The 21,120-nt window shown below is 41.7% G+C and overlaps 1 protein-coding gene across 1 annotated transcript in view; it reads right to left on the reverse strand.

Annotated features, from left to right (window-relative positions):
* The window catches only part of LOC108622774 (uncharacterized), an 85,395-nt gene that overhangs the window by 47,142 nt on the left and 17,133 nt on the right, over positions 1-21,120 (reverse strand). Inside the window, exon 2 of the mRNA XM_026811726.1 lies at positions 4,670-4,728. The gene's annotated coding sequence lies outside the window, so the exon portion shown is untranslated. The remainder of the gene's footprint in view (positions 1-4,669; positions 4,729-21,120) is intronic.

Consider the following 21,120-nt stretch of genomic DNA (forward strand, 5'->3'; position numbering starts at 1 on the left):
TCATGGAAATAAATTAATTTTTGACAAGACTTTACTTGATTTCTTGATTACCTACTCTTGAAACTCTACATGAGAAGGAAATACTGAAGTGGCCAAAGCTAAAAAATTATGTTAGGTATTATTTTCATTAGTACATTACTTCAAATACTACTGTTATTTCCCACTGAATGACCATCAAATTTCCACTAACCCGACATAATTACGCTGCGAAATTTTCCGAAAACCAAGAATCAACATTTCACCCTGACCATTGTCAAGTTCTATCACGAGGCGATCGCCCATGGGTCTATCGGGCGAAGAGAAATCGAGCGATGCGAGGATTCACGCGCGGTGACCAGCCGGGAGACGAAGAAAATTACACGAGGCATGGGACAGGCGGTATTTTGCGGTGCAGAATGTCAATTAAACGGCGCGACCGATTAACCATAACCGAAACCTCGACAAAGGCCGTGGATCCCCGTGCACCGTTTCGCACTCCGCCGGGTTCATCACGCGATAATTTATATGGTAATTCCAGGGACGTAATAAGTCCCCCTTGGCAAACTCTGACTGCCGCTACACACGGCCAACAGCGTAGGTGTACCGAGCCTCGCTCGTACTCCTACTACGTCGATCTCGGACGTTCCATCGCACCGGGAGTGGACGTTCTGCCATGTACACATCATTACTAAAAGCGGTCATCGATTCATCGAGCCTGCCGACCAACGCCGCCCGTTCGTATGCTCTCGCTCTGTCGTACCTACGCGCCTCTATCCGCGATCACGACCTCCGGTGCGCGTGTATGTGCGTATGACTATGCGCCATTGTCGAATTTTCCCACCGACCAGGGTCCTACGTGTTGGATTTAATTAACACCATCTCGTTAACTTTCGTTACGGGTCGTCGAGTTTCGATCGGATCGCCGGGCAAAGATGAATTTAAATATCGAGTCCTTTGCCAACGTGATTAGCTCCCTGGCTCTGCAGGCTCGTTAGGCTACACACTGGGGGGATGCGTTTCATGCTTTATTTTCGGACGCTTTTTCCTTTCCCTTTTTATGAAGTTTGCGGTTTCCTCTTTATTTAACGAGTTCTTTTAAAGGATTTCCATGAAAGTCTTCAAATAAAACATTATATTATGATGTAATGCATAAATTATGGAGATTTAAAAACATTTGAGATATTCTTCCTAGTCGCCAGCCATATTAAACGAAATTAAATGAAAGTGACATGAAATCATTTATAGATTCTCTTTTTGTCTTCTGCCAGGCATTCAAAAATACAAATGTCAATCACACTAGAATAGGCAGTTCTATAATTTTCACTCGTCTAACGATTACATTCTGAATTATATCAGCTGGTATAAATGGACGTATAACGTATTCGGACAATTGGATTCGGTGCACATTTCGTTCTGATAGGACATCGAATAATTTAAGTTGTTGAATGAAACGGTTGCTCGACATACACGACGTCAAATGTATTCCAGAAGTGTTGGTGCATGTTGGTATATCTACCGTGTATGTACATATGCACGATGTTGATTCACGCGAATGAGAGGGAAGATATTAAAAGCAACGATAATCGATGAGGATGGATGAGGTTATAACATTACGGTGGAACAGTTTACTCATAAATGTTTGCTCCGGTGAGATCGAAAAACCGCGACACGGTGAGCTAGAATAATATTACATGGAGAACTCCGGTAATTCGCGAATAAAACGGATATATTAGCAACAATTAATCGTTCAATTAATAATTATTTGTATTAACGAACATTAGAAGTAATAAAAAGTTTGTTATTGGAACTTATATAAAAATTATTAGAAAGCTATGAACAAACATTTTTGCATACTATTTTATAATACTTGGATTTATAAAAGAACATAAGAGAAGTTAAATAGAATTCTGTAAATAGAAAATATTAGAGGGGGAATGAAAGAATTATTGTCGCTGTCGCGTCGTCGTTGAGAGTTGCAACTAAAATAGGCGGATCGATGAAAGGGAAATAAAAGGAACAGAGAAAAGGAGAAATTACCGTTTAATTGATTACAAGGGAGAATTTCCACATTCGACTCTTCATCGAGGTCAAAGCACTAGTCGATTAAAGGCAAACGGCGCCGTCGCTGGATCTTTCAAAAGACTCGTTTGAGATCGGGAAAAAGAGATGATTCTGAATGCAGTGATTACAAACGCGATTGTCAGCGGCTGCCTTTGTGAGTATTCCTGATGAGATTCATAATTATTTTAAAGATAATAGATCCCGCGATTTTATAAAAACATTTCTCATTGTGGGAATACAAGAACGAGAATAATATATTATTGTAAATGAAGTATATGAATTTCACTTAATATGAATTCATTGAGCTTCGTTTATTAAAGACTTGGATCTCATCGTGGTATTATTGATCCAAACGTCTCACGCAGTCATTCTGATATCGAAAGGGAGCTTCTAATTTCATGAAACCAATGGTGACGCAGCTATTGGGTCGTTTCTCCTCTTTTTGTAGCTTCCAGTTTCATGAACATTTTTATCCATGTTTTCTCCAATAAAGGAAAACGATACTTTGACTTCTTATCGGATCTTTCAATTTGGCCAATAATTTTTAGGAATGTAATAAACTTGGACTTCTGCTAGCTAGTAAATGTTAATACATGGAATTCTCGCATATTGAATAACAAATGATTTTACTGATTAATGGATGATAAATCAGTTTTATATCTACGAGACATTACTGAAAACATGTTCAATCATCTATTCATTGATAACAATTAAATTCTTCAAAGATTGTATAATCATTTAAATTTGAAACCAATTAGAACTAGAACACTATTACACATACGAATGTACCAATCGAAAAGATCAAGCTAAAACCAACGATCGCTTCGACCACGTCGCAAGGAAACTCGCCGGATACATTAAGGGTTCCAGCTGTCGGTGGTGTATCGCGGCCGCAGTAATCTACGAGGCAGTTTCGTCTTCATTTGCCAAATGGTCGGTAAATCCGCGCGTCACCCACCGCCATTGTGGGGTGAGGAGAACGGGACGGCAGTTCGGCGGCGTTGCGTTTACTACGAAACTTAACTGCGATGTAAACTCACTTTGGCCAGAGCCAGACCACCGTTTCTAACTAACACCGAACCGTAGCGCGGCCATTCAGCGACTCTCCTGTCGAGATTACCTCCTCCCAGTTACTGATCTGTTTCTGGCGACTTCCGGCCAAGACGAATTTGTTTTACGCTTGTCTTTGTGCGAACGCTGTACACGGTTTGGACTGCCGGCAGCGTTTCCAGAAGTTCGCGAACTTGATTTGTGAATGGTTTTTGATGAAACTCACTCAGGGGAGAATTACGTGGATTGCATTTAGCGTTAGGACATACTACTTGCATGTTTATAAATGGTTTTTCAAAAATGCTAGTCAAATAAAGTCTCAAAGAACAGTGTTAAATAAAAATTAATTGGCATATAAATATGAAATTGTCAATAGTGAACGTGTAGCAAATGTGTGAAGGTAACCATCGGGAATTGAGACTTCTTAACAAACTGTTTCAGAATTCCCTTGAAAACAATAGCTTCATGAGGCTTTGAAAATTGGATTGTTCTCAAAGTTCCCAGGGGTGTTCTGAGCAAGAACGTACGATGATTGACTCGATGAGACGACCGTACAATACGTGGAAAACGTTCCTTTCCTACCAAGGCAAAGTTTGCGATACTCTGATCATGAAGAGAAAGTGAAAGTATAAAATTTGACATTTATTAAATAAAACTCGCTATCAAAACATTAAACTGTCTGTCCATATTATTCAAGAAAATTAACTAATTCCTTTAATTGTTCCGCTACGGCCTAACATGCAAAATCAAAGATAAGTGAATTACGTAATTCTATAGTATTTTATACCACAGACGTCGTCCAATTCGGAAGGTGGCTATTATCACTTGGAAACGAGACTCGTGACGATGCTCGTTTCACCAGACGCAAGAACGTTCCATCCAGCTCGGTGACCGCCTCTTCCGGATCGTATATAATTCCAGCTTTCGTTTCGAGCGCCCGAGAGAAAAAGCTCCTTCTCTCCCTACCCGTTTTCTCTTTCTCTCCTTTCTCTAATGACGGCAGTCCGCGCGCAATTCGCGAAAAGTACGAGGCGTTGTCCGCGATGTAAAGCTCCGTGCTACTTTCGCCATCCCTGGGTGGATCTCGCGGTGCGAGAATGCAAAGCAGAGCGAGCGTTAAGTAAAGTCCCCGGCGCGACGTTTTACGCGAGGTGCGCCGCATAAAGCCTCTTACGCGCAAGTAAATTGTAAGTCCCTTATAGTCGACTGGTCAACGGCGTAAGCACTTTCGTCTGGGTAAAAACAGCCTTGGACGACGTAAGGAGATTAGAGTCGTTATTGCGTGTCCGGGGACAAAGGTAAGGGAAGTTTGAGCGCGGAAAAGTCGCATCCTCCCGAGGGGTGCCCGTGAAACGCCGAGGACTGCGAAAATGACGGAAAGCTGACTACAAAAGAATTGGCCGCCAGGCCAAGCATTATGCGCGTGCAAAGTAGCGTAAGAGAAGAAGAGCCGTTTGCACGAAATTTCATTAAGAAAATTGTGCGTTTTTCAAAGCTACACTGTGATTTATAAATAAGCTGGATATAGTCTCTAACTTAAGAATTATATTCCTATTACTTATGTAGGTATCGTACTTACAATGATGCGTCAGACTAGTAGTCAGTATGTGTTTATTAACGTCCACGTGCTCGATGGAACTGAAAATTAAGAAAACAGTATTGTCATTATATCTGTGGTAATAATATCACTATATGTACAAAATATCATAAAAATATTGATTTTAAATTAGCAAGTGCTTTCATGGTGGACCATACACTTTTTCATTCTTATATACATATGTGATGCACAATCTGTTGCCATTAAATATATGATACTCATCCTATATGGAACGTATTATTATTATTATTTTTATTTAAATCAAATTTGTTATCTAGTTTACATTATGTACTGCAGCAAAATTCGATAATGATCTAACTTCTCATATCTATGTTACCTACAACAAACAGTCTTCACTAAAATATCTGAGCCTAATAAATTTACGAACGGGATCGCTCGCCGGATATCCAGGGCAGCGTATCTGACCCGCGTTTACACGCTAGCTCTCTGTTGGCGCTTGGTTAATGAAGAATTAAAGTCTCCCTCCTATCTCTTCCCCATCCCGTCTATTACGGAACGGGGTTGAAACGATACACGGGCCAAGCTGGAGCTGTTACACCCCGTTGGATTCCGAGGATCCGCGAAGCGGTGCATGTTTGATGCCGGAACTGCTTCGGGGCCCCGGGCCTGCCATCCTCTCGCTGCGGTTTCCGCAACCTCCGTAGGGTCATTAGCCAACCATTCATTATGCAAGTGCGAGGCAGTATTGCGTCAATATAGCGGAGGGGGGGCGCGGCAGATTGTTGGCCCAATCGATAACAATGCACCCTGTTTACAGCCCGGATAATCAACAAACGTAGCTTCTGTTACCTCGTAGAGGAGAGCGCTACCTTCAAGACGATGCAAGTAGGAAATTACGGCACAAGCTCAAGGTACGAAGAAAGTGTATGTACATTCGATGAACATTTTTGTCATAGTTTCATGGAACCTCAATATACTTTCAATGTATTGCTCATCGTTCTTATAGAAGAATTTAAGAATGGTCACTTAACCAGCGCACGATAGGCTTAGAGTTAAGAACCTCATTAATACAGTCTTCAATTTATATTACATATTCACTCCAACAAGGTAATTCCCTTTCCCGAAAGACTAAAAAGGTATCCTAAGAAACGATATTAGACAAAATAGCCCTCGTTTCGTCCAGATTTCTCCATATCACATGGTACCGTTCCGCAAACCGTGCAATTAGTCACACAACAAAAACATCCAGCAAACCCACCCCATAGTTCCTACCGCCCTACCTACCTCCGCAACGAGACAAGGGTTGCGTAACCTGTTACTCAAGCAGCTGTAGCAACTCCGCCCTACCGAATAGGCTACGTTTGACCGTCTTGTACACAGCGTCCGCCGTAGTCACCGGTCAAGCAGCCTCAATTCGATATTCGTCGGACGCGACAGACAGGCAGGAAGTACGAAACGCAGAGATGAAAGGGGGCCCCGGACGATATTCCGAAACTGGAGGCGGCCGGGCGGAGGAAAGAGGCGAGGATGGCGAAAGGGTGGAGAGAAAGTAACCGGGAAGTGGGAGAGAGATCCCCTTTGATCTAAGTTTCTGGGAATGCAGGCCGAAGGGACAGCGTGCGTAGCTACCGCCCAGGAAGTTCCCGGTAATTTGCTTAGTTGAATTAGATTGTGAATTTTGCACCGCAGTGTTTGAGCCATCGTTGAGCGTCTACCGCTTCGTCCCTCGGTCACCGTCCTCCTTCTCGCACCTCCTTTCCATCTCGTGTTACCGCGTCGTCACCGTCCTTATAATTACTGTTCTATCTCTTCAGAGACGAAGTTTGCCAATTCGTTGCCTCGCAGGAAATCCGCGCGCTTTGATCCGCCAAGAAGCGGGCGGGTGTGTCCTTCTCATCTCTGGATCCCCTCCTCCGAGGACACGCCGCGCCACGCTTCCTTCCTTCCTTCCTTCCATCGCGGTAGGAATTGCGCACGATTATGCCGGCGTGATTTCCGCTGCTTTGATCCGGACGCTAAACGGAAAAGATGATCGCGAGCGCGACGCAGACGGTGAGCAGCCGAGAATAAAATTAATCCGACATCAATGGGACATGAGTGTACTGTGCTACCTCCGCTCAAACGGGGTGGCAGCATAATATTCGGATTATTTCAGGTTTGATAATTCGAGATAAGTACAACAAAGTTCTCGGGGAGAGGTAAATGTTCTGAAGGAGCGGTTAAGTTTGAATGGTAAACGTTCGGTATGTTTCGTTTGATGTCTCGTTCGTTTTAATCGTTCCAAAGCGATGTTATCGGGGATACGTTAATGAGATTTCAGAATAAAAAGGAATCAGATACATAATATACATTCTCTGGGGATTCCTGCTTACCTTCTTGCGTCACCTGTTCAGATCAGATAAAATTGTTCGTGCATAAAGAGTGGGCAGTTTCCAAATTTATGTTTTCTATCGATTCAGTCGACGGTGACCATTACTAATCATATGCGTTACGAGTCAACGCTACTACTACAAACGTTCGCATCAGAAATCTTGGTTCGATTCACGAGGCTTGCATTACTCACCCGGTTTCCCTCACCATAAGAAACAAAAAGAAAAAGTGGGAAGACCGTCCAGCCGTCGACCCAAATTCGATCATTGTCAGATTCCTGGCTGCACGATCTTCGTGATTCGCGTGCGAATTGCAATATGAGCGCACGTAGGTAGGAAAGCTATATGTATAGAGATGCAGCATGGTAAATACGTATATGTACGTATACGCACACGTAGACGGCATCGTGCAGAAGGTGCACGCATGGCGTGCAGTCGAATATAATCCCGTAGAAACGGTGTTCCCATATACACGAACAGCAAACGTACACGTGCGCGGAGCACGCGGTGGCGGACGGCTACCCTGTGAATCTTATACAGTGGGCCTCAAGCACGAATGGGGGATCAATGTTTTATCGATATTGCAGCAGACGCGGCACTGATACGTCTCGAGTCGGCCGTCGCGCATATATAGCGCGTGCTTTCTACCGTTTGCCCGAGGATTTATGGATTAACGTTTGTTTATTGAAGACCTTCTCTTACAGTTTTCTACGTAGCTCCGGAGAACGATTTTCCTGGGAAGAGAATTACTTCGAACTGATAATGGTTAATTGCCTGAGATTCCTTGCAAAAAACTTGTTTCCTTTGAGATATTTTTGTATGTATATTTGTATAAGTCCTTATTGCATTTCTCTGAATTGATACCAAAGGCAGGGAAGTCCTGCTGTGCAGGCAAGTATGCACGACGATCAGAGTGAAACGCGAAGCTTACGATCGTACACGAAGCTTCGAGCAGGATTACCCGCGCGCACCCGACCGGAATTGTCGATACGGTTGTCTACCCGCATAAAGTATCGATCAATTCGCTCGTCTGATGGTGGTTTTCCGCTTTAGACGTTGCGAGCGGGCTGTGACACGAGAACGCGTTTCCCCGAGGGACGAGTTAAAAAGGTGAACGCGCAATTTTATCGCCTGCTCATCGCGAGCATATCGGATGCGTAAGGAACGCGTAAGTAACAACAATTCCGCGCTATTGCGAGGGAAATATAAACAAAAAAGACGATACTGTGCATGCACGTGCAACTAAAATCTGCATCAACCGTGTTAGAAAATGAGGAAGAGAGAGAGAGGAAGATGAGCGAACGAATGAAAAGAGAGAGAAGCAGAGTTAAGAGGGTAAGACACGGGGAATAGGATGAAGAACGGAGACGGGAAAGAAGAAAAAAAAGCAAAAAGGTTGCCGCCGTCAGGAAACTTTTGTTTAAAATTGGAATTCCTTTGCGGCTCGTTGGGACTAGGAATGCAGATAGGGTGGAGGCGACGAAAACCGTGGGAGTAGATGGAAAAAGAAATAAGATAGAGCGGACCTTATTGTTAGAAAGAGAAAAGACGAGACATAGGCAACACGCAAAAAGCAACCTAAAATATTATTTCATTATAAAAGGAAGCTTTTTACCCACGAGGGAATATTTTTTATAAGCAATGACGGGGTTTCATTTTGTGTATCGAAATTGCAAAAGAAATTGGAACAAAATGTTTCCCACATTTCATAGTTCTATAATTTGCAACCATCATTTAATAATGAGAATACACACAGATATTGTCTAATTTTCTTTCACCGTTCTGTTCTTTTATTTATGCACGAGTCTTGCGCCAACTGTTGGAAACAATGTTGGAACAGTGACAGGTTGCCGAAACACGGTTCGCGCTGATTTTTCTTCGGACATCTGTTGGCCGATTGAAAGCTGGTCGATATTCGTGATGGGTGTCTTAAAAAAGGGGGAAAAACGAGTGACGAGCGAAATGAAATACGTCATCGGCCGCGACGATATTTCATAGTTCTGGACGATCAATCCCTATCCCGATTCGAAATTTCAGAACCGCCTCTCCTCTCACTGAGTGTCCCTCACAAATTAAAGAAACTTTTGCTCGATCCTATTTTCTCTGAAGACCCACGTTCTTATTTTCCGTCTCTTTCCTGAAGCTTCTCCATTACTTCCATGAGAAAATGTAGAAGAATAGGTAACCTGGAAAAGCGACGAGCAACAGTCGCTAAATATAGTAAATTGAAATGCTAATGGCAAATGAGTTGATGACGCTTATGAGTTTATGTTATACAATCGTCAGTGCGATTGTACACTTCTCTTCTAAGAGAATTCGCATTACCGTCGTCCATTTAATTATCCTCTATGTTCCGGACGTATTGTTCCAAGAAATTCTAATTACATTTCCGTTAATTCAATGGATTAAGTCCTTATGACCTAATCGAGTTTCAATTTCTTAAAACTGACTCGGCGATCTATTTCGTCGAACTAGTCCAGAGAATCGGGCCGACGATGCATTCGAATAATTAGCGAGATGGGGACACTTATCTAAGTATTAGCGTTAGGCTACACAATGCCCATACCTAGTGACAGCGAAAGATAAAGATCGAGAGAGACATGCTGGAGCTTCAGCTGGCTTATCGGCGGTTCTGTAATTTCGATAATTACGGTTTAATACATTCAGCCGTGACGACATACATAGTACGTACGTACTGGTAACGCGATTCTACCTGGTCATAAGATAGCTGCAAATTAATTAAGCGGCTGCCATGGTTCACCGAATACTGTTTATTGGTGGCTTTGTTCGCTCCGGCATGTATTGTCTCTCTAGCGGAATAGCATTCGCGAAACGCTCGTTTCGCTGACATCTGTCGTTCACGACTGGTGATCGTTTAAAAATTGATATTTTCAATGCAACAAGCGGTATTGGATACAAAATCGCTTATAACCACAGGCATTGTAACTACGATTTTTCGTTCACATTATAACGCATATATTACTAAATATCAGCATATTCTGATTAAATGACAGACTGCCTTATCGCGCCTTATCTGCCTTATCAAAGTTTACCCCCTTAAGAAAAACCTACGTTGATTATTCTGATCAAAAACATTGTTAGTACTTAAAAACGAAACAGTGATTCGAGGTACAGATTGCAAGATTCCATACATACACTGAAGAAACTTTTGTGAGAATTTTTGAAAAATATTTTCTATGGAAGTGTATTAATAAAATAAACCAAAATGGACAAGAACAGAAGAAGCGTGTTAATTTTTACCGTTATCCCGAGCGACGCTACCTTTTTAAGCGTTTCCGTCTTTCCGGACTTTTATACTGATGAGCTCTAGACAGGGTGTGGCTGATTCTATCAAGGAAATTTAGTGGCGATCCTCGCGACCAGCAATTAGAGAAAGTAGGTGCGCATAAAGTTTCTTCGACCGGTAATGGAGCGGGGAAGGCTTTACGATCGCCGCTTATCCGGAGGTATAGCGAACGTTAGAGAAACTGTCTTAATTTGAAACGTTCGAGCTTCATTTACGACGAATTTCAATTCGAACAAGGGAAACGGGATTCCCTTAATCGGGCGATAAACTGCGCTCTTACTAATTACGCGCGCAAAAACCAAACTACTACTGCTTGTAGTTTTGAACCGATTGAAATCAACGGTTCAAGCCTAGCCGATTCTTTTAATTCTAAACTTTGTTGAATCTGTTTAATTTATTTGAATTCTAGGTATACGTCTCATAAGTTTGAAATTTATATAAACTATTGAAAGCGAATGGGAATTCAAGATTGAGGGTAGAAAAATTTACCTTCAATTTCACTTGTGCAATGTATAGGTGCACTAATTATTAACTGACTTTGTAAATGTTTAACAAGGGGTGTCTACCAATATTCTCAACTCAGCGAATAGAGGCTCGAAACTACCCACGGAGAGGAGATCGGTCGTACACCGTACTGGAGGATCGATTACACGATCTCGTCCCCGATCATTCGGGTAATTAAAGCTAGGATCGAGCAGATAGTCGCGTGCATTATTTGTACGCTAATGTTCGGCTCGATAGGAACGATCAAGCTCTAGCCCGACAATAATAACCTCGACTCGGGGCCTGCTCACAGCAGATTACGCGGAGAGGCACGCGAGGTAACGCGTGTGCGTGCACGTGTACACATGCAGCGTCGGCCACGACGACGACGACGACGTCGACGACGTCGACGGAATTGTTCAGCCGGCAACGAAACCAAGGGTTTGGCTGCTGCCGGTGCGGCGTCACAACTCATCCTAATTACATCTACCCTCGTTTCCGGATTCGGGAAGAGAGTCTTCCCTTCGGCATAGAGAGAGGGTACACTAAGCACTTAATTAGTATTGCCAACCGGACTCGCCGGCGCGCAGCACTTGCTGCAATTGAGACGTTTAACTATATTTCCGCCTCTGAGGACTATTACCACCTTGATTTACGAGCTGGGTGCAGGCTCGGAGAGAAAGAGACGGAGCGGGAGTAGTTTCTTCTTGGCTAAGAGGCTAATCGCGCCGCGCCTCCAGGACAATCGCCGACTCGCGACGTTTTAATCTGCTCGATTATGGGGCTTGCCTTGATGTCTCCTAGGTTAATGCGCTCCCGTTCTACCAACTGCGGATCGGTAATCCGGTCAGAAAAGTTTTCGCGGATTGGGAAAGAAGGAAACTAAGTTTATTTCCGTGAGAGATGTCAATTTAATGGCGGAACATATCATTGCCTGAATCTTTGACTACACATATTAATTTTATTGTTCACAGTACTGTCTGTGTTTGTCTGTAATTAAACGTAAAATTTAAATTGACGACAACTTATCGTTTTACCTCTCAACTAAACAGTTATCACAATTTTCAAGGGCTTCTAGTGTAACGATTTCCCCAGAGTCGAGTCATCGAGGGAACGTTCCTCCTCCGTGGCCAGAATTTCGCGAAATGGTTCGGCGCGGTTAATGAAGCATCAGGAGGGTGATTTAATAGAAATGAATTCAATGTGACTAATGAGGCAGTGGCTGGCTTAGTTCTGGGAGTTGGATATACACGACAGCCTGGAGTGGGGTGCTCCGGTTTCGCAAATCATTTATAACTGGCTCCGGTTAAAAGATCTTAACGCTCGTATAGCTTAAAAAAATGAATCTACCAAGCCTACACCGACAAATTACAACCCGCTCTCACATAATTTCTAATTACCACAGATTTATTAATACGGTTTTCGAGGTTTGTTCTCGTTTTTAATTAGTCCATAGTGTTCGTTTTCTTGGGGTGACGATTGAGGATTATGTATCCATTTTATATTCGTTGCACTTAATTGAACAGTCTATGTCCCAATATATTTGTATTATTTCGTTTACATTTCGTATTACATTACATACATACATAAATTTACGATTACAAAATTTTGTATTTCAAGTGTAATTCAAAGTTACATTTCACGAGTGTAACAGTAGACCAAGAGCAACGTAATTTATTCGAACTCTAAGACGACCACAAGGTTCCCGTTATATTTTCATTTCACTTTGCTACGCAACTCCCGGTGTCTCGTAAATTCAAATTGCACGCGCATTTATTGCTTTCCCCTGCAACTGGGCCGGCGACGGGGCGGCGTCTGCAAATTGTATGTAACGCAACTTATAAGGAATAAGTACTTGGATGCGTTGCAGCAGTGCGATGCGATGGTCTGCGTCGTGGGCATGAAAGACGGATGAATTCCAAGCCAATAACTTCCTCGCGTTATAAAATATTGCCATAACCGTGTTGACTCGGGACTTCTCTACCAAATAAGCGACGGCCTACAATGTACACTAATGAAAATGGCGCGACCCGCGCGAGATTGAATGACACGCGAAACCTTTATACTGATTTTACGCTTGCGAAATTGTTGACGCGATTTGCACGACCCGACGCAGCGCATTAAACTACAATAAAGGAGAATTGAATTCTCTTTATCGAATAGAAACTGAAAATTGAGAACTTACGATCACTCATCTAAGCGAGAATCTTGAATAATTGTTTTCCCCCGTGTCATTATATTAGTTTATTACGATTGCTCGCCGTCCTCTTTGCTCGAAAATAAAAGTGATCTCGTGCCATCGAGTTTAAAGTTTATGTCTGTGCCCGGGTAGAGGGTGGACTTAAATGATGGAGAAGAACGAGCGGTAATTCGGTGCACAGCTGTTGGAGGGAAGAGATAAGTGGAAAGCAAGAAAGTCAAATTGTTAGGCGTGATCTTGAAATTAGGGACGGATCGGATTCGAAGGGTGAGAAAGTAGAGTGACGGATAATGCGAGAAAGACGCCCCGCCGATGGTGTGTTATATTGCGAACGGTGGCCCTCTAATCAAGACAATTATTGAATTTAGGTGAGCGAGATTTATGTGTTAACAATTATATGATACATTAAATTAGAATCTATTAATAAAACTAAAAATTGTATGTAAGATTAGAATGAAATGTGTATGTTACCGTGAAAAACTGAACGACTGACATTCATCGATGAATTTCGACATCTGCTAGATATCGGTTTTTCATATTAACATATATTTGATGAACATGAGATCATGTTGAATAAATAGTGGGGAATAATTATAGTTGCAACGAAGAAAAGATTACCGATCATGTTATAAATACCATAGTAAGCTTGCTGTGATAAGTTAATAGATTAAGCTAGCATCCAGTGGAATCTTCAATGATTAAAAAATTGCCTGTCAGTCTCACTTGCGCGATTCATTTCGCATTTCAACTTATTTCTCATTCGTCTCGGCCCTACTCTCACCTTTCTGTCCCCCGAACCCTTCCCAGCTATTCCTATCCTGGAAGGTGACTGATTAAAGAAATCCACGTTAGGTGTTCTCATCTTGAACGACCAGACGGCTGTCAAAAGGTCGCGTTAATTGCGCCATACCTGATTGATTAAGGTCTCGATCCTATTAACAGCTGAAGAAGATTAGGCTACCTATATATAGCATACCTATATTAGAGACGGAGGCCGAGGGGTCTGATAATGACATTTCGCTAAGCGAATTTCGTCCGTGTCAACCCCTTCGTTTTCACAAACAGACCCGTTCTGCCAATATAGTCTACCGACCTCTCAAATAACCTTCCAATTTATAGTTGGAGACGTTTTTAAATTTATATCACATCATTTTCAATCTTGTGTCATAACATAATGTAATATTAAAGAAAGAAGTATCATTACTGTTGTAATAGTACTCTATCACTGAATCTGCTCTTCTTATTTCATTTATAGGATATCAATTTATCGACATAAATAAGAAGAAAATACAAAGCAAGACGCGTAACGTGACACAGGATAACAATTACGCGAGTACGGTGTAATTGGAGATATAGCGGGAGGGGTCAGGTTTCCCGGGACATAATAGGAGACATATTTTGCATGAGAATACAATCAGCGCGATTCAGTGGCCGCAAATACGGAGCGTATCAGTGTGAAATGTGTTCTCTGCATATGTAACGATAAGTCAAACTAGTGATTGAGAGCAGCGAGGCGCGCGGCAGAAGAGCGTCACCAGCTGAATAGGGCTAATTTATCTTATTAATGCGCGCGCGGCTCGCTTCTCTCGAATCACGGTTATTAGCGGCTTGGAACTTTTTTTACCAGCGTATGCACAACCGTCACACCTCCGTTTCGACGCGCACACGTTCCGACGCGGCGTAGCCGCGTGCTTTTCATTCGAGTTGATGAAACGGAATGAATTCGCCATTTGTGACGGTTTGAAAAACGCGACCGCGCACCGTCTCAAGCCCGTTTCAAACACACTTACAATCGTTTCTTTCCCGAATCATGAAAACGCACGTGTGGAACTGGATAAAGATTGATAGATTCTAGGAGGATGATCCTAATATATAATTCTGAAAGTTGTTCATTCCCTGAACAAAAGAGAATAATCTTTTTAAATAAAAAGATATATTTTGTATAATTGTTGTTCTTCGATAATTTTATTCTCTTCGTCTAAACCGAAACGCTATGAATTGAAATTTATTTTCATTTGTGTCCAATCACAGGCGTATTAATTTTAAATGCAATTTTTATGTCGAAAACATGAATGGTGCATAAATGTAACGCGAACGTTTTATTGTAAAAATCGTTCGATGTAGCGTTGAAACTCGAGCAGCGAGTTGAAAAATGTTCGCATCGCTGATATTAATGGCGGATATTGTTGCCGTAATTCTCGCATTAATAGACACGGGCAATTAAAACTTGGCTGAAACGTTCGCTGACGTACCGCAGCACGGCGCGAGCAGTTAACTCCATTCCGCGTGTCTAACAGAGCCTCGAATCCGCCGCGTATCGCGGCAGTTATGCGAATTGATACCGTCAATTAAAACTTTCAACCCCCGATCGTGCTATGATTTCGCCCCTAATTGCATTTTGCGTTCTAAAGAGGATCGAAAGGACACCGCCGCTTGTTAAGTTTCACGCGATTCTGAATCTTTTTAATCACTCGTTCCAGTTATTACGAATCTTCTGATTCATTTTTAAATGAACATCGTTTCGATTAGAACAACAATTAGAATATAACTAATAATTTAATTGAGAGCAGGACATTTAAATAAACTTTAATTTAATGTATTATACTTTAATTTATTAAAAATTATTTAATATAAATATTAAATTATATTAAGAAATCTGATGCTTGACATTGAAATTTTTTGTACACTCATTTTTCATTTCTTCACTATGTACACCGAAGCACCACGTATCGCGTGCCTATCTCTTAACACGCCCTAAAACGATGTCAACAAGTAGCCGTAACCTTTTCGCGAGCAGCCTCTCGCGATAAGCGTCGACTCTTCGACGCGTCGCTCAGTCTGAGTATTCGCGACAAAAGAATACTTGTAAAAAGGAAGGGACCAGGGGGAAGTCAGGGACTCGGCGAGTGTGAAACGAGGGAAATCGTTCATCCAAAGGGATGCTGCCTACTTAGCCCAAAGAAAGTGAAGGGTAAGAGATTGCGAAGCGTAGCAAAAGATAAACTGGTAGATAGAAACTTAGGCAGCGATATCTTCTTATTATCGGATGAAATGTTGAAAAGATATCATAGAAGAAAACAAATGCGATTAGTTTCATCTGTGAACATCATCGATTCCACTGGTTGATTTCCTCGCTTTTCCGAAATAAATCCCCATGTATCCTGTCAGCAGCTCAGGCAATTGAATTAGCAACATTCAATTCCAGTAGCCATTATAAAATCCGTCACAGCAAAAATGACGCTGATTGACCTGTAAATCATGAACGTGGCGCAATAATCTCGTCGTATAAAATATAATCGACTCGGTTATTAAAACGAGGCGAATGCTTCATTAAAGTGTTCATCGAAATTATCACGTTAAAGTAGACTTAATTACGGGCTCGCGGAGGAACGCAATTAATCCACCATCGGCGACGATCGCGAGTCCCTCTTCCCTCGTTTCTGCGCAACAACGAACGTCGAGCTCTCAAATATTACTGTGCCGATAAATAGCGCGTTGATCCTCCCCCGTCGATAGACGTAAAAAAGAAAACAAGCGAGCACAGCGGAATGGAGGAAAGGAAGGAAAATAATCTATCAGTCGATGCCACAAAACATCACAAATTGGTATTAGGGAGTAATCGAGCACGAAATAAACAATCGCATTTAAACGTGTATCTCTGCCATGAGTCGGCGTCGTTCATTTGTCAAGAAATATCACATTTTTCTACTCGGCTGATTCCGCCGCCGACGCATCCCTGTACGTGTACGTGAAATACATAAATCGCAGCAAGTAAAGACTCTTCTCCTCTCTCCGATTTTGTAGACGTTTCTTCCTCTAACGTTTTCCCCCTCCTGACCTTAGTTCTTCCATCATTTCCTATCTTTCGAGGCTCTCGTTGTCTGCCTGGAAAGCCTATACCGGTGCGACGCGGCACGCTGCAAGATGCCGAAAACGACGACGAGGCGAGGTTACCGAGGAATGAGGGTAAACCTACCTATCCTCGCGTTCTTACTCTTTTACTTCAAGCTAGCTGGTATTGTACTTTCTTCCGGTATTTCTAATAAGTTCTTCTTCCTTCGCTCCTTTCTGAGCGCCCTCCCACGTCCCCTTGCTCTCTCGCTCTCTTCCCCCTTAGAACGGGTGCTGCTAGTGCCGGCGTTTCTTCTTTCTTTCTTTCTTCTCCGCGTCTGGACTTCACAATACTGGCAGTAATCTGACACTATCGGACCTCCTTCGGTCTCTTTCGCTCCCTCGATTCCTCGTGCCAGTATTGCCGTTGCCCCTCGACCATTCCTCCATTCCTCGTTCCGTCGCCGTCTATCTACCTCGGCTCTCTTTGAACAACAATTACTCCGCCATATTGTCCGCCCTCCTATATCGTAAACGAAAGACGCAGCGACGGGGTTGAGAGACAGCGAAGGGTAGCTGGAAGCAGCTCAAGGACGAAGAGAGACGGACGAATAAAGATAGAGCGTCGCGACGGGATCAAGTTTTTAATCACTCTCCAATGTCACTGGAAAAAGAAATGCAAGGAACGCGAGAGGCTAGAATGCCTTTTTTTTTTCTTTCTTTCTTCTTCGTATGTCAGCGAAGGCGCAAATATCGCTCTTCCAGTTCTCTGTCTCCGTTTCGTGGATATCTTCTTTCTCAGACTTTCACTTTTCTTCTAAGAGTCTCCTTTTCGCATTTTGTTCGCGTCTGTAGGGAAACGAGGCGTTTATGCATGCGAAGCAGCTTTATGCATCTGTCGGTCAATGACGTCGCGCTAATGACGATGTTTATTTTTTATGTCGTTATCGATATACTTAACTGGTTTTTATATCTCATCGAGTGTTCCATATTTTATTCGATTTCCGCTGAAGTGCATACAATTCGTCACTAGACGTTATTCTAATTAATCATCGACATAGTTTATTATACTTCGTGTTATAATCTAATTTAACCCATTAACGTATTTGCAAGGGGGTAATTTTTCTACCGACATTACATCCCAACAGTGTAATCCTATTTTCGTTGCAAAGCAATAATAACAGCGTTAACTTTATCGCGAATTTCATACATTACGACAGTAACGATCGTTTAATACTGTGTTACGCGGTAACGAAGCCGACCAGCAACAACTTACGACCGTCGTTATCGCTTTATTCGCCTGATTAACTTTATGCTTGCGACGACTTCCACCCTCTCGCTCGGATCCACGATGGTTTCTGCGTTATTTTGCCAGAAATAAAATCATTCCATCGCACTTTAATCAGAAATCGTTGGGCGATCGTAAAACGAATGCAAGAATGTCTTATCAACAATAGTCTGTAATAGGTTCTCACAGGATAATGATTTGAGATTTATTCAAAATTCGTTATATCTTAACAGTCCAATCCTATTTGAAATACAGATCGTAAATGTGATCATGCAAAAATAGTACATTGTTTTTTAAGATGTAGTGAATGTTAATGTCATCAATGTTAAATCAAGTTTTTCACTCAAATACCAAATGAGAAACAAATTTTCATTTGCATTCATGGTGAATCCACAAGTTTCCTTTTCAACAACCTGACTACGCAGAGAATGAGCATTCGTCGTTTAAGCCAGAACGATTTTATTTCCCTTTTTCTCTCACCTGTCTAGCGGAGGAAGATCGAGATCCCTGGAATAATTTATAATTTTTATCTGGCCCGTTTGTACAAATGGTACATAATTATAATTTGTTAAGTGCTCCGACGTTTTAATACCTACTTTACGTCTCGTTGCTCGTCAATTTGTCAGATGAAGCGAATGAGCGTGGGAGGAGACGGTGGATTAAGCGCAGAATGTAAAACGGCTTGAGATTAAAGAACGGAAATGAATAAAACGCAAGAGTTGCAAAAATTTAAATGTTAAGGGTTTTTCATTCAAGCTCCGTTAAAATTTCAAGTAATCCTCGACTCCGTTCATCATATCTAACTTCGTTCGACAGTAACTTGAGAGACTAATGTTATTATATCTGTACTGATTGCTTAATTCAATAATACGTTGTTGCTCATTGCTGTTATTTTAAATTTATATTTATATATCATATTTATTTATATTATATTTTAATTTATATTTATATATATTTGACAGAGTGCAAAATCAATAGAACTGTAATATAGGAACTTCGACAGTGAAGTACATAAAAGAACTAATGATCAATATTCAGAATAGTTTTGGTTCTAATGTTGAATAAACGTGCTAACTCTTTCCATATGTGAATATGAAGAGCAATAATTTTAAACGAAGCATCACTCTTCGTACTTCGAAGAAAGCCACGCACTCTGACATTGTCTCCGTGTGTTGCTGGACATCGATGACAATCCCATCGATCACTTGACGAGAATCCCTCCTGTACACAATATACCGTGCCACTACTTTCCATTCCGCGCTCGAGCCCTTTGCCATTCAGCCCCTCGATTACTGCATGCATATTCTATCCTCCGTTTACATCGCGACGCGGCGAAGATAGCCACACGGCCCCGACGACTGTTTCTTGACGCCAGACTCACTGTCTGGGCTATAGATAATTCAGAACGTAGGTGAAGACGGAGCGATAATGATAACACAAGGGCAAGGTACAACAACGGGGTCTCTGTAGACTGCAATGTTGTGTTTATTGCGTGCACACTTGTCACTGGCATCGATTTATGTTGGCACTGTCCTGTTACGTGATACATCGTCCTCGTGCATACACGTTAGCGATGCCAACTTTATTTCAATGTAATCCGTACTCTCCATTCGTACTTATGGAATATCAACTCTTACATACATATGTATACATAGTGTATGTGTGTACATGATATGTATACTAAAGAGAAATCTGCTAATAAAACTTGGATCCACTGAAGTATTTAATTAACCTTTTGAAGATCAAACTGCACTCTTCGGGGCCAGTAACAAACTTGGAAACTTTTCGTAGTAGATTGATTACGAATATACGTAAATTATCAAAAAAACAATTCCGACTCTCAAGAGATCAATATATGCGAATGTGATTATTTATTATTACATTAACTGAATGAAGGTTCCATATTCACGCGTAAGAATACAAGTGGTACAAATCAAACATCAAACCACATTTTTGCAAAAAATTATATTTTCGAATTTGTTATACGAAGAAATATTAATTGTGCCATGGACTTGAGTGAACATTTTTTGGTAACAAACAGTCGTTCAGTTAATGTAATAATAAATCTCACATTGTATGAGAAGAAAAACGAAGCCCCATCGCGAGATAAAAAGAAGAAGTAGAAACGACTAAGCGCAGTCAGACCTAAGTCTGACTCAACACTTGCTGGTGCTGCTTGAAGGAATCGCGTTTGCGAAGCGAGACACGTGCAGGCATACATATCTACGACCGTGAACAAGATCAATATCACGGAAAGAGGATGTTCACATTCAACATGTTTTATGAGCATTACTGTATACTAAAGATTCAATGCGATGTTGGCTCTGTCGACTTCGTCACGGTTTGATTGATCCGATTACTTCGCACGGTACCACGAAAATGCTCTATCAGTATGGTTTATAATCCCTGCCCCTTGTACGCAATCTCGTTATCTGCCTCGCCGGTTAAACGCGAATACGCCCGTTTGATAAGAAAATGCAACGCGTTTTCTATCTTCTTAGTGAAACTAATTGTAAGTTCAGGAAAAAGGAAACATGGTCTTTTTTAAGATCAGATGTGCTACAAGCTTACTAGTTTAATATTCTGTCGCCAGCAATCGCAAATTAAATAAAGCTATAAACCAAAAATTTAACCCTAGATTTTGATGACTGCAAAAATATGTTGGACTATGTTTTCACAGGATTTTGTACTTAATATTATAAACAATAATAATTATATATAAGCTTTTTAATAGAGTACAGAATAAAATGTAAGAATATACTATCGATACAACTAACTCCATCGCATGACTAGTATCAATCCCTTAGAGCGTCTTTCAAGAGCCTCAACCGGCAATAACCACCCTTAAAGTCTTCCTTCCTTACCGACGGTATCCTATAAAACTACCCCCCTGCAATATCAACATCCGCACGGCAATCCTATCTCACTTTTACCCCTTTTCTGTTTTACCCTCCCAGTTACCGTGCTGCACAGTGAAATACAATTCTTCTGTGT

This window comes from Ceratina calcarata, unplaced genomic scaffold, assembly GCF_001652005.2.
Source record: "Ceratina calcarata isolate Rehan_Ccalc_2016 unplaced genomic scaffold, ASM165200v1 scaffold241, whole genome shotgun sequence".
NCBI classification, from domain to species: domain Eukaryota; kingdom Metazoa; phylum Arthropoda; class Insecta; order Hymenoptera; family Apidae; genus Ceratina; species Ceratina calcarata.